Below are 14,750 nucleotides of genomic sequence, written 5' to 3' on the forward strand. Positions count from 1 at the left end.
CTGAAATCTAACAATATAGCTCCAACTATCATCCATTTATTTTAGCCAATCATCAGTCATCTGGGTCAGTGCAGAACAAGTTCAGTGCCCTTCCCTATATGCAAGCGTAAAGTCAGTAGTTAGCGTGTTCTTTGAAAAAAAAAAATAGCATTGTGTTTGTTCAAAAACAATTTTCTCCATCAGTTCACTAGGAACAGGCAGCAAACTGATTGGTCGGCTGTCAGAGCCAGCAAACTGATTGGTCGGCTGTCAGAGCCAGCAAACTGATTGGTCGGCTGTCAGAGCCAGCAAAAGGGTGCTTTACTATTTTTAGTTAAGTGGAATGACTTTAGCTTCCTTCCACGCCTGTAGACACACCCTCCTTTAGGCTTTGGTTAAAGACATGGCACATAGTGGTGGCAAATACAGTCTGCTACCATTCTCAATAGTTTCCCCATCAAGGTTGTCCGTTACCTGGAGGCAACAGAGGACGTGGAAATCGTATCACATCCCAGAGAAATAGAAGTGCGGTGCGCGTAAGTAACCTAATCTGTGTTCCTTTAACTGTTAGCGCCGAGGGTATTGTCCGCAACAAATTAAATAACAGACTTTCAGCATGCTTATAGGGAAGGGCACTCAATTTGCTCGGCACTGACACAAATTACTGATGATTGGCTGAAAGAAATTGATAGTATGAAGATTGTGGGAGCTGTTTTGTTAAGACTTCAGTGCAGCTTTTGACGTCATCGATCCTAACCTAGTGCTGAAAAAACGTAGGTGTTATGGATTTGCATCCTCTGCCTTATTATGGGATAGAGAGTTACCTATCTAATAGAACAGAGGGTTTATTGAGAGTTACCTATCTAATAGAACAGAGGGTTTATTGAGAGTTACCTATCTAATAGAACACAGAGGGTTTATAGAGAGTTACCTATCTAATAGAACAGAGGGTTTATTGAGAGTTACCTATCTAATAGAACACAGAGGGTTTATTGAGAGTTACCTATCTAATAGAACAGAGGGTTTATAGAGAGTTACCTATCTAATAGAACACAGAGGGTTTTCTTTAATGGAAGCCTCTCTCATGCACATTCAGATGAGTGTGGTGTACCGCAGGGCAGCCGTCTAGGGCCATTATTGTTTTCTGTTTTTACTAATGACCTTCCCCTGACCTTGAATAAAGACTGTGTGTCTGTACGCTGACGAATCAACAGCATACACGTTGGCTGCAACAGTAAAATAAATAACTGACACCCTTAACATAGAGCTCCAGGCAGTTTTAGAATAGGTAACTAAAATAGGCTGGTGCTAAATATCTTAAACTAAAAGCATAAATCACTTGTTCAACCTCATTTAGATCTATTATTGAATAATGTTGCCATTGAGCAAGTTGAGGAGACTAAACTGCTGGGTATAACCCTAGATAGTAAGCTGTCATGTTCAAAACATATAGACTCAATGGTTGCTAAAATGGGAAGAGGTCTGTCCGTGATAGGGCGTTGCTCTGCCTTCTTGACATCTCAGTCGACCAGACAGGTCCTACAGGCCCTAGTTTTGTTGCACCTGGACTACTGCCCACCTGTGTGGTCATGTGCGGCAAAGAAGGACGTAGGTAAATTGCAGTTGGTCCAGAACAAAGCAGCATGTATCATACTTAGATGTACATGGAGGGAAAGTGTCAGTAACATGCATGTTAATCTCTCCTGGCTCAAAGTTGAGGAGAGATTGGCTGCATCACTATTGGTCTTTGTGCGAGGTATTGATGTGTTGAAGGTACCGAACTGTCTGTTCAAGCAGTTGGCACACAGTTCGGACACTCGTCGGTGCAACACAAGACATGCAACCAGACGTCTCTTCACAGTCCCCAGGTCCAGAACAGAGGCTGGGAAACACACAGTATTAAATAGAGCCGTGACTAAATGGAACTCTCTGCCACCCCAGGTAACTCAAGCTAGCAATAAAACCAGATTAAAAAAACAGATACAGTGGGGGGAAAAAAGTATTTAGTCAGCCACCAATTGTGCAAGTTCTCCCACTTAAAAAGATGAGAGAGGCCTGTAATTTTCATCATAGGTACACATCAACTATGACAGACAAAATGAGGAAAGAAAATCCAGAAAATCACATTGTAGGATTTTTAATGAATTTATTTGCAAATTATGGTGGAAAATAAGTATTTGGTCAATAACAAAAGTTTCTCAATACTTTGTTTTATACCCTTTGTTGGCAATGACACAGGTCAAACGTTTTCTGTAAGTCTTCACAAGGTTTTCACACACTGTTGCTGGTATTTTGGCCCATTCCTCCATGCAGATCTCCTCTAGAGCAGTGATGTTTTGGGGCTGTCGCTGGGCAACACGGACTTTCAACTCCCTCCAAAGATTTTCTATGGGGTTGAGATCTGGAGACTGGCTAGGCCACTCCAGGACCTTGAAATGCTTCTTACGAAGCCTCTCCTTCGTTGCCCGGGCGGTGTGTTTGGGATCATTGTCATGCTGAAAGACCCAGCCACGTTTCATCTTCAATGCCCTTGCTGATGGAAGGAGGTTTTCACTAAAAATCTCACGATACATGGCCCCATTCATTCTTTCCTTTACACGGATCAGTCGTCCTGGTCCCTTTGCAGAAAAACAGCCCCAAAGCATGATGTTTCCACCCCCATGCTTCACAGTAGGTATGGTGTTCTTTGGATGCAACTCAGCATTCTTTGTCCTCCAAACACGACGAGTTGAGTTTTTACCAAAAAGTTCTATTTTGGTTTCATCTGACCATATGACATTCTCCCAATCCTCTTCTGGATCATCCAAATGCACTCTAGCAAACTTCAGACGGGCCTGGACATGTACTGGCTTAAGCAGGGGGACACGTCTGGCACTGCAGGATTTGAGTCCCTGGCGGCGTAGTGTGTTACTGATGGTAGGCTTTGTTACTTTGGTCCCAGCTCTCTGCAGGTCATTCACTAGGTCCCCCCGTGTGGTTCTGGGATTTTTGCTCACCGTTCTTGTGATCATTTTGACCCCACGGGGTGAGATCTTGCGTGGAGCCCCAGATCGAGGGAGATTATCAGTGGTCTTGTATGTCTTCCATTTCCTAATAATTGCTCCCACAGTTGATTTCTTCAAACCAAGCTGCTTACCTATTGCAGATTCAGTCTTCCCAGCCTGGTGCAGGTCTACAATTTTGTTTCTGGTGTCCTTTGACAGCTCTTTGGTCTTGGCCATAGTGGAGTTTGGAGTGTGACTGTTTGAGGTTGTGGACAGGTGTCTTTTATACTGATAACAAGTTCAAACAGGTGCCATTAATACAGGTAACGAGTGGAGGACAGAGGAGCCTCTTAAAGAAGAAGTTACAGGTCTGTGAGAGCCAGAAATCTTGCTTGTTTGTAGGTGACCAAATACTTATTTTCCACCATAATTTGCAAATAAATTCATTAAAAATCCTACAATGTGATTTTCAGGATTATTTTTTCTCAATTTGTCTGTCATAGTTGACGTGTACCTATGATGAAAATTACAGGCCTCTCTCCTCTTTTTAAGTGGGAGAACTTGCACAATTGGTGGCTGACTAAATACTTTTTTCCCCACTGTAAAATAACACCTTACTGCACGAAGGGGACTATGAAGAAACACAGCCATTTTATATACAGTGCATTCGGAAAGTATTCAGACCCTTCGACTTTTTCCACATTTTGTTACGTTACAGCCTTATTCTAAAATGGAATACATTGTTTCCCCCCCTCATCAATCTACCATAATGACAAAGCAAAAACAGGTGTTTAGACATTTTTGCAAAAAACAAAATAAACGGAAATATCACATTTACATAAGTATTCAGACCCTTTACTCAGTACTTTGTTGAAGCACCTTTGGCAGCGATTACAGCCTCGAGTCTTCTTGGGTATGACGCTACAAGCTTGGCACACCTGTATTTGGGGAGTTTCTCCCATTCTTCTCTGCAGATCCTCTCAAGCTCTGTCAGGTTGGATGGGGATCGTCTCTGTACAGCTATTTTCAGGTCTCTCCAGAGATGTTCAATCAGGTTCAAGGTCCTGAGCGGTCTGGAGCAGGTTTTCATTAAGGATCTTTCTGTACATTGCTCCGTTCATCTTTCCCTTGATCCTGACTAGTCTCCCAGTCCCTGCCGCTGAAAAACATCCCCACAGCATGATGCTGCCACCACCATGCTTCACCGTAGGGATGGTGCCAGGTTTCCTCCAGACGTGACGCTTGGCATTCAGGCCAAAGAGTTCAATCTTGGTTTCATCAGACCAGAGAATCTTGTTTCTCATGGTCTGAGAGTCCTTTAGGTGCCTTTTGGCAAACTCCAAGCAGGCTGTCATGTGCCTTTTACTGAGGAGTGGCTTCTGTCTGGCCACTCTACCATAAAGGCCTGATTAGTGGAGCGCTGCAGAGATGGTTGTCCTTCTAGAAGGTTCTCCCATCTCCACAGAGGAACTCTGGAGCTCTGTCAGAGTGACCATCGGGTTCTTGGTCACCTCCCTGACCAAGGCCCTTCTCCCTCAATTGCTCAGTTTGGCCGGGCGGCCAGCTCTAGGAAGAGTCTTGATGGTTCCAAATATCTTCCATTTTAGAATGATGGAGGCCACTGTGATCTTGGGGACCTTTAATGCTGCAGCAAATTTTTGGTACCCTTCCCCAAATCTGTGCCTCGACAAAATCCCATCTCGGAGCTCTACGGACAATTCCTTCAAACTCGGCTTGGTTTTTGCTCTGACATGCACTGTCAACTGTGGGACCTTATATAGACAGGTGTGTGCCTTTCCAAATCATGTCCAATCAATTGAATTCACCACAGGTGGACGTCAATCAAGTTGTAGAAACATCTCAAGGATGATCAATGGAAACAGGATGCACCTGAGCTCAATTTCGAGTCTCATATTAAAGGGTCTGAATGCTTATGTAAATAGGGTATTTCTGTTTTTTTTATTTTTATAAATGTGCAAAAAATGTCTACATACCTGTTTTTGCTTTGTCACTATGGGGTATTGTGTGTAGATTGATGAGGAAAAAATTGTATTTAATCCATTTTAAAATAAGGCTGTAACGTAACAAAATGTGGAAAAAGGGAAGGGGTCTGAATACTTTCCGAATGCACTGTATCTTGTATTGTAATTTACACTGTATTATGTATTAGCCTACATATCAGTACTAAACACACAATATCTAGGTCTATGTGTGACATTTTTAAATGTCTGCATTTCAGTCCTTGATTAATAATGATCTGTATTAGGTAATGTTTCATGTGGACCCCAGGAAGAGTAGCTGCTGCTTATTCAGGGATCCTATTAAAATACCACATTATTGATGGATAACAAATCGTTTTTCCACCTCTTCCAAACAAACTTTGACCGAATTCAAAAACAGCAATCGTTCTCTTTCATTAGTATATATTATATATATATGATGCTTCACTATTCAATGTTGTCATTTCACTTCTGTTTGTCCACTTTACCAGTGAAATAGTCATCGAAATGACTGGCCATATCAAAAGGTTTTGTTATAAATAACCCATCAGCTTCAATGAATGATGGAGATTAATTGGGTTTTCTGCCCATAATATAATTTAAGGTGCTCCAAAGTCTTTTTGCTTTTTTGTTTTTCCATGTCATTTATCTTGGATTTATCATTACTTCTTTGTTTGTTAAGTTTAGTCACAAAATGTCTCCATTGACAGTATGTCGACCAATCGGCTGAGGAGCCTGACTTGTTGGCCACCTCTTTTGCATCATTTCGTTGAAACATGACATTTATCAATTCATCATCAATCCTGAGGGCTCCAAGTTCATATGTTAACCTACCTACACAGACGCCTCACAGGTCCTCAACTGGCAGCTTCATTAAATAGTACCCGCAGAACACACCAGTCTCAACGTCAACAGTGATGAGGCGACTCCGGGATGCTGACCTTCTAGGCAGAGTTGCAAAGAAAAAGCCATATCTCAGACTGGCCAATAAAAAGAAAAGATTAAAGATGGGCAGTCTGAGATATGGCTCTTGCTCAGTTGTGCACCGGGGCCTCTTTCTATTCTGTTGACATTGAGACTGGTGTTTTGCGGGTACTATTTAATGAAGCTGCCAGTTGAGGACCTGTGAGGCGTCTGTTTCTCAAACTAGACACTAATGTATTTGTCCTCTTGCTCAGTTGTGCACCGGGGCCTCCCACTCCTCTTTCTATTCTAGTTAGAGACAGTTTGCGCTGTTCTGTGAAGGGAGTAGTACACAGCGTTGTACGAGATCTTCAGTTTCTTGGCAATTTCTCGCATGGAATAGCCTTCATTTCTCAGAACAAGAATAGACTGACGAGTTTCAGAAGAAAGTAATTTGTTTCTGGCCATTTTGAGCCTGTAATCGAACCCACAATTGCTGATGCTCCAGATACTCAACTAGACTCAAGAAGGCCAGTTTTATTGCTTCTTTAATCAGCACAACAGTTTTCAGCTGTACTAACATAATTGCAAAAGGGTTTTCTAATGATCAATTAGCCTTTTTAAAATTATAAACTTGAATTAGCAAACACAACGTGCCATTGGAACACAGGACTGATGGTTGCTGATAATGGGCCTCTGTACGCCTATGTAGATATTCCATTTTTTTTAAATCAGCCGTTTCCAGCTACAATAGCCATTTACAACATGAACAATGTCCACACTGTATTTCTGATCAATTTGATGTTATTTTAAATGGACAAGAAAATTGTTTTTCTTTCGAAAACAAGGACATTTCGAAGTGACCCCAAACCAGCAGGTCTCCAATCCACTGATAGAGAGGCAGCCTGGGTGATATAGAGATCCCAGAGGAACACACCCCTCCCTCCCTCCTCCCTCCCTCCCTCCCTCCCTCCCCCCCCCCCTCCCCTCCCCTCCTCCCTCCCTCTCCCTCCTCCCCCCCTCCCCGGGTCTGAATGAATGATTTAGCTGAAAAGATGAGTCACACTAATATGACCCAGATCCCTGCAACTCTCACAGGGGGGTTATGGGTAAAGAGTTGCGCTGCAGGCTGGTCCCCGGTCTCCCCCTCTCATCACTTTCTCTCTCCCTCTGTCTGTGTCAGTCAGTCTCTCTCTCCCTCAAGTCTGTGTCAGTCTCTCTCTCCCTCCGTCTGTGTCAGTCTCTCTCTCCCTCTGTCTGTGTCAGTCAGTCTCTCTCTCCCTCAAGTCTGTGTCAGTCTCTCTCTCCCTCTGTCTGTGTCAGTCTCTCTCCCTCTGTCTGTGTCAGTCAGTCTCTCTCTCCCTCAAGTCTGTGTCAGTCTCTCTCTCCCTCTGTCTGTGTCAGTCTCTCTCTCCCTCTGTCTGTGTCAGTCAGTCTCTCTCTCCCTCAAGTCTGTGTCAGTCTCTCTCTCCCTCTGTCTGTGTCAGTCAGTCTCTCTCTCTCCCTCCGTCTGTGTCAGTCTCTCTCTCCCTCTGTCTGTGTCAGTCTCTCTCCCTCTGTCTGTGTCAGTCAGTCTCTCTCTCCCTCAAGTCTGTGTCAGTCTCTCTCTCCCTCTGTCTGTGTCAGTCAGTCTCTCTCTCTCCCTCCGTCTGTGTCAGTCAGTCTCTCTCTCTCCCTCCGTCTGTGTCAGTCAGTCTCTCTCTCTCCCTCCGTCTGTGTCAGTCTCTCTCTCCCTCCGTCTGTGTCAGTCAGTCTCTCTCTCCCTCCGTCTGTGTCAGTCTCTCTCTCCCTCCGTCTGTGTCAGTCAGTCTCTCTCTCTCCCTCCGTCTGTGTCAGTCAGTCTCTCTCTCTCCCTCCGTCTGTGTCAGTCAGTCTCTCTCTCCCTCTGTCTGTGTCAGTCAGTCTCTCTCTCTCCCTCCGTCTGTGTCAGTCTCTTTCCCTCCCTCTCTGTCTGTCAGTCTCTCCCTCTCCTCTCTTTCCCTCCCTCTCTGTCTGTCAGTCTCCCCCTCTCCTCTCTTTCCCTCCCTCTCTGTCTGTCAGTCTCCCCCTCTCCTCTCTTTCCCTCCCTCTCTGTCTGTCAGTCTCCCCCTCTCCTCTCTTTCCCTCCCTCTCTGTCTGTCAGTCTCTCCCTCTCCTCTCTTTCCCTCCCTCTCTGTCTGTCAGTCTCCCCCTCTCCTCTCTTTCCCTCCCTCTCTGTCTGTCAGTCTCTCCCTCTCCTCTCTTTCCCTCCCTCTCTGTCTGTCAGTCTCCCCCTCTCCTCTCTTTCCCTCCCTCTCTGTCTGTCAGTCTCCCCCTCTCCTCTCTTTCCCTCCCTCTCTGTCTGTCAGTCTCTCCCTCTCCTCTCTTTCCCTCCCTCTCTGTCTGTCAGTCTCCCCCTCTCCTCTCTTTCCCTCCCTCTCTGTCTGTCAGTCTCCCCCTCTCCTCTCTTTCCCTCCCTCTCTGTCTGTCAGTCTCCCCCTCTCCTCTCTTTCCCTCCCTCTCTGTCTGTCAGTCTCTCTCTCCCTCCGTCTGTGTCTGTCAGTCTCTCCCTCTCCTCTCTTTCCCTCCCTCTCTGTCTGTCAGTCTCCCCCTCTCCTCTCTCTCCCTCCGTCTGTGTCTGTCAGTCTCCCCCTCTCCTCTCTTTCCCTCCCTCTCTGTCTGTCAGTCTCTCCCTCTCCTCTCTTTCCCTCCCTCTCTGTCTGTCAGTCTCCCCCTCTCCTCTCTTTCCCTCCCTCTCTGTCTGTCAGTCTCCCCCTCTCCTCTCTTTCCCTCCCTCTCTGTCTGTCAGTCTCTCCCTCTCCTCTCTTTCCCTCCCTCTCTGTCTGTCAGTCTCCCCCTCTCCTCTCTTTCCCTCCCTCTCTGTCTGTCAGTCTCTCCCTCTCCTCTCTTTCCCTCCCTCTCTGTCTGTCAGTCTCCCCCTCTCCTCTCTTTCCCTCCCTCTCTGTCTGTCAGTCTCCCCCTCTCCTCTCTTTCCCTCCCTCTCTGTCTGTCAGTCTCTCCCTCTCCTCTCTCTCCCTCCCTCTCTGTCAGTATCCCCCTCTCCTCTCTTTCCCTCCCTCTCTGTCTGTCAGTCTCCCCCTCTCCTCTCTTTCCCTCCCTCTCTGTCTGTCAGTCTCCCCCTCTCCTCTCTTTCCCTCCCTCTCTGTCTGTCAGTCTCCCCCTCTCCTCTCTTTCCCTCCCTCTCAGTCTCCCCCTCTCCTCTCTTTCCCTCCCTCTCTGTCTGTCAGTCTCCCCCTCTCCTCTCTTTCCCTCCCTCTCTGTCTGTCAGTCTCCCCCTCTCCTCTCTTTCCCTCCCTCTCTGTCTGTCAGTCTCCCCCTCTCCTCTCTTTCCCTCCCTCTCTGTCTGTCAGTCTCTCCCTCTCCTCTCTTTCCCTCCCTCTCTGTCTGTCAGTCTCCCCCTCTCCTCTCTTTCCCTCCCTCTCTGTCTGTCAGTCTCCCCCTCTCCTCTCTGTCCCTCCGTCTGTGTCTGTCAGTCTCCCCCTCTTCTCTCTTTCCCTCCCTCTCTGTCTGTCAGTCTCCCCCTCTCCTCTCTTTCCCTCCCTCTCTGTCTGTCAGTCTCCCCCTCTCCTCTCTTTCCCTCCCTCTCTGTCTGTCAGTCTCCCCCTCTCCTCTCTTTCCCTCCCTCTCTGTCTGTCAGTCTCTCCCTCTCCTCTCTTTCCCTCCCTCTCTGTCTGTCAGTCTCCCCCTCTCCTCTCTTTCCCTCCCTCTCTGTCTGTCAGTCTCCCCCTCTCCTCTCTTTCCCTCCCTCTCTGTCTGTCAGTCTCCCCCTCTCCTCTCTTTCCCTCCCTCTCTGTCTGTCAGTCTCTCCCTCTCCTCTCTCTCCCTCCCTCTCTGTCAGTATCCCCCTCTCCTCTCTTTCCCTCCCTCTCTGTCTGTCAGTCTCCCCCTCTCCTCTCTTTCCCTCCCTCTCTGTCTGTCAGTCTCCCCCTCTCCTCTCTTTCCCTCCCTCTCTGTCTGTCAGTCTCCCCCTCTCCTCTCTTTCCCTCCCTCTCTGTCTGTCAGTCTCTCTCTCCCTCCGTCTGTGTCTGTCAGTCTCCCCCTCTCCTCTCTTTCCCTCCCTCTCTGTCAGTATCCCCCTCTCCTCTCTTTCCCTCCCTCTCTGTCTGTCAGTCTCCCCCTCTCCTCTCTTTCCCTCCCTCTCTGTCTGTCAGTCTCCCCCTCTCCTCTCTTTCCCTCCCTCTCTGTCTGTCAGTCTCCCCCTCTCCTCTCTTTCCCTCCCTCTCTGTCTGTCAGTCTCCCCCTCTCCTCTCTTTCCCTCCCTCTCTGTCTGTCAGTCTCCCCCTCTCTTCTCTTTCCCTCCCTCTGTCTCCCCCTCTCCTCTCTTTCCCTCCCTCTCTGTCTGTCAGTCTCCCCCTCTCCTCTCTTTCCCTCCCTCTCTGTCTGTCAGTCTCCCCCTCTCCTCTCTTTCCCTCCCTCTCTGTCTGTCAGTCTCCCCCTCTCCTCTCTTTCCCTCCCTCTCAGTCTCCCCCTCTCCTCTCTTTCCCTCCCTCTCTGTCTGTCAGTCTCCCCCTCTCCTCTCTTTCCCTCCCTCTCTGTCTGTCAGTCTCCCCCTCTCCTCTCTTTCCCTCCCTCTCTGTCTGTCAGTCTCCCCCTCTCCTCTCTTTCCCTCCCTCTCTGTCTGTCAGTCTCTCCCTCTCCTCTCTTTCCCTCCCTCTCTGTCTGTCAGTCTCCCCCTCTCCTCTCTTTCCCTCCCTCTCTGTCTGTCAGTCTCCCCCTCTCCTCTCTGTCCCTCCGTCTGTGTCTGTCAGTCTCCCCCTCTTCTCTCTTTCCCTCCCTCTCTGTCTGTCAGTCTCCCCCTCTCCTCTCTTTCCCTCCCTCTCTGTCTGTCAGTCTCCCCCTCTCCTCTCTTTCCCTCCCTCTCTGTCTGTCAGTCTCCCCCTCTCCTCTCTTTCCCTCCCTCTCTGTCTGTCAGTCTCTCCCTCTCCTCTCTTTCCCTCCCTCTCTGTCTGTCAGTCTCCCCCTCTCCTCTCTTTCCCTCCCTCTCTGTCTGTCAGTCTCCCCCTCTCCTCTCTTTCCCTCCCTCTCTGTCTGTCAGTCTCCCCCTCTCCTCTCTTTCCCTCCCTCTCTGTCTGTCAGTCTCTCCCTCTCCTCTCTCTCCCTCCCTCTCTGTCAGTATCCCCCTCTCCTCTCTTTCCCTCCCTCTCTGTCTGTCAGTCTCCCCCTCTCCTCTCTTTCCCTCCCTCTCTGTCTGTCAGTCTCCCCCTCTCCTCTCTTTCCCTCCCTCTCTGTCTGTCAGTCTCCCCCTCTCCTCTCTTTCCCTCCCTCTCTGTCTGTCAGTCTCTCTCTCCCTCCGTCTGTGTCTGTCAGTCTCCCCCTCTCCTCTCTTTCCCTCCCTCTCTGTCAGTCTCCCCCTCTCCTCTCTTTCCCTCCCTCTCTGTCTGTCAGTCTCCCCCTCTCCTCTCTTTCCCTCCCTCTCTGTCTGTCAGTCTCCCCCTCTCCTCTCTTTCCCTCCCTCTCTGTCTGTCAGTCTCCCCCTCTCCTCTCTTTCCCTCCCTCTCTGTCTGTCAGTCTCCCCCTCTCTTCTCTTTCCCTCCCTCTGTCTCCCCCTCTCCTCTCTTTCCCTCCCTCTCTGTCTGTCAGTCTCCCCCTCTCCTCTCTTTCCCTCCCTCTCTGTCTGTCAGTCTCCCCCTCTCCTCTCTTTCCCTCCCTCTCTGTCTGTCAGTCTCTCCCTCTCCTCTCTTTCCCTCCCTCTCTGTCTGTCAGTCTCCCCCTCTCCTCTCTTTCCCTCCCTCTCTGTCTGTCAGTCTCCCCCTCTCCTCTCTCTCCCTCCGTCTGTGTCTGTCAGTCTCCCCCTCTCCTCTCTTTCCCTCCCTCTCTGTCTGTCAGTCTCCCCCTCTCCTCTCTTTCCCTCCCTCTCTGTCTGTCAGTCTCCCCCTCTCCTCTCTTTCCCTCCCTCTCTGTCTGTCAGTCTCCCCCTCTCCTCTCTTTCCCTCCCTCTCTGTCTGTCAGTCTCTCCCTCTCCTCTCTTTCCCTCCCTCTCTGTCTGTCAGTCTCCCCCTCTCCTCTCTTTCCCTCCCTCTGTCTGTCAGTCTCCCCCTCTCCTCTCTTTCCCTCCCTCTCTGTCTGTCAGTCTCCCCCTCTCCTCTCTTTCCCTCCCTCTCTGTCTGTCAGTCTCCCCCTCTCCTCTCTCTCCCTCCGTCTGTGTCTGTCAGTCTCCCCCTCTCCTCTCTTTCCCTCCCTCTCTGTCTGTCAGTCTCCCCCTCTCCTCTCTTTCCCTCCCTCTCTGTCTGTCAGTCTCCCCCTCTCCTCTCTTTCCCTCCCTCTCTGTCTGTCAGTCTCCCCCTCTCCTCTCTTTCCCTCCCTCTCTGTCTGTCAGTCTCCCCCTCTCCTCTCTTTCCCTCCCTCTCTGTCTGTCAGTCTCCCCCTCTCCTCTCTTTCCCTCCCTCTCTGTCTGTCAGTCTCCCCCTCTCCTCTCTTTCCCTCCCTCTCTGTCTGTCAGTCTCTCTCTCCCTCCGTCTGTGTCTGTCAGTCTCTCCCTCTCCTCTCTTTCCCTCCCTCTCTGTCTGTCAGTCTCTCTCTCCCTCCGTCTGTGTCTGTCAGTCTCCCCCTCTCCTCTCTTTCCCTCCCTCTCTGTCTGTCAGTCTCCTCTCTCCCTCCGTCTGTGTCTGTCAGTCTCCCCCTCTCCTCTCTTTCCCTCCCTCTCTGTCTGTCAGTCTCTCCCTCTCCTCTCTTTCCCTCCCTCTCTGTCTGTCAGTCTCCCCCTCTCCTCTCTTTCCCTCCCTCTCTGTCTGTCAGTCTCTCTCTCCCTCCGTCTGTGTCTGTCAGTCTCCCCCTCTCCTCTCTTTCCCTCCCTCTCTGTCTGTCAGTCTCCCCCTCTCCTCTCTTTCCCTCCCTCTCTGTCTGTCAGTCTCTCCCTCTCCTCTCTTTCCCTCCCTCTCTGTCTGTCAGTCTCCCCCTCTCCTCTCTTTCCCTCCCTCTCTGTCTGTCAGTCTCTCCCTCTCCTCTCTTTCCCTCCCTCTCTGTCTGTCAGTCTCTCTCTCCCTCCGTCTGTGTCTGTCAGTCTCCCCCTCTCCTCTCTTTCCCTCCCTCTCTGTCAGTATCCCCCTCTCCTCTCTTTCCCTCCCTCTCTGTCTGTCAGTCTCCCCCTCTCCTCTCTTTCCCTCCCTCTCTGTCTGTCAGTCTCCCCCTCTCCTCTCTTTCCCTCCCTCTCTGTCTGTCAGTCTCCCCCTCTCCTCTCTTTCCCTCCCTCTCAGTCTCCCCCTCTCCTCTCTTTCCCTCCCTCTCTGTCTGTCAGTCTCCCCCTCTCCTCTCTTTCCCTCCCTCTCTGTCTGTCAGTCTCCCCCTCTCCTCTCTTTCCCTCCCTCTCTGTCTGTCAGTCTCTCCCTCTCCTCTCTTTCCCTCCCTCTCTGTCTGTCAGTCTCCCCCTCTCCTCTCTTTCCCTCCCTCTCTGTCTGTCAGTCTCCCCCTCTCCTCTCTTTCCCTCCCTCTCTGTCTGTCAGTCTCCCCCTCTCCTCTCTTTCCCTCCCTCTGTCTGTCAGTCTCCCCCTCTCCTCTCTTTCCCTCCCTCTCTGTCTGTCAGTCTCCCCCTCTCCTCTCTTTCCCTCCCTCTCTGTCTGTCAGTCTCCCCCTCTCCTCTCTCTCCCTCCGTCTGTGTCTGTCAGTCTCCCCCTCTCCTCTCTTTCCCTCCCTCTCTGTCTGTCAGTCTCCCCCTCTCCTCTCTTTCCCTCCCTCTCTGTCTGTCAGTCTCCCCCTCTCCTCTCTTTCCCTCCCTCTCTGTCTGTCAGTCTCCCCCTCTCCTCTCTTTCCCTCCCTCTCTGTCTGTCAGTCTCCCCCTCTCCTCTCTTTCCCTCCCTCTCTGTCTGTCAGTCTCCCCCTCTCCTCTCTTTCCCTCCCTCTCTGTCTGTCAGTCTCCCCCTCTCCTCTCTTTCCCTCCCTCTCTGTCTGTCAGTCTCTCTCTCCCTCCGTCTGTGTCTGTCAGTCTCTCCCTCTCCTCTCTTTCCCTCCCTCTCTGTCTGTCAGTCTCTCTCTCCCTCCGTCTGTGTCTGTCAGTCTCCCCCTCTCCTCTCTTTCCCTCCCTCTCTGTCTGTCAGTCTCTCTCTCCCTCCGTCTGTGTCTGTCAGTCTCCCCCTCTCCTCTCTTTCCCTCCCTCTCTGTCTGTCAGTCTCTCCCTCTCCTCTCTTTCCCTCCCTCTCTGTCTGTCAGTCTCCCCCTCTCCTCTCTTTCCCTCCCTCTCTGTCTGTCAGTCTCTCTCTCCCTCCGTCTGTGTCTGTCAGTCTCCCCCTCTCCTCTCTTTCCCTCCCTCTCTGTCTGTCAGTCTCCCCCTCTCCTCTCTTTCCCTCCCTCTCTGTCTGTCAGTCTCTCCCTCTCCTCTCTTTCCCTCCCTCTCTGTCTGTCAGTCTCCCCCTCTCCTCTCTTTCCCTCCCTCTCTGTCTGTCAGTCTCTCCCTCTCCTCTCTTTCCCTCCCTCTCTGTCTGTCAGTCTCTCTCTCCCTCCGTCTGTGTCTGTCAGTCTCCCCCTCTCCTCTCTTTCCCTCCCTCTCTGTCAGTATCCCCCTCTCCTCTCTTTCCCTCCCTCTCTGTCTGTCAGTCTCCCCCTCTCCTCTCTTTCCCTCCCTCTCTGTCTGTCAGTCTCCCCCTCTCCTCTCTTTCCCTCCCTCTCTGTCTGTCAGTCTCCCCCTCTCCTCTCTTTCCCTCCCTCTCTGTCTGTCAGTCTCCCCCTCTCCTCTCTTTCCCTCCCTCTCAGTCTCCCCCTCTCCTCTCTTTCCCTCCCTCTCTGTCTGTCAGTCTCTCCCTCTCCTCTCTTTCCCTCCCTCTCTGTCTGTCAGTCTCCCCCTCTCCTCTCTTTCCCTCCCTCTCTGTCTGTCAGTCTCTCCCTCTCCTCTCTTTCCCTCCCTCTCTGTCTGTCAGTCTCCCCCTCTCCTCTCTTTCCCTCCCTCTCTGTCTGTCAGTCTCCCCCTCTCCTCTCT

This window comes from Coregonus lavaretus, assembly GCF_964263955.1.
Source record: "Coregonus lavaretus genome assembly, contig: HAP1_SCAFFOLD_1359, whole genome shotgun sequence".
NCBI lineage: Eukaryota > Metazoa > Chordata > Actinopteri > Salmoniformes > Salmonidae > Coregonus > Coregonus lavaretus.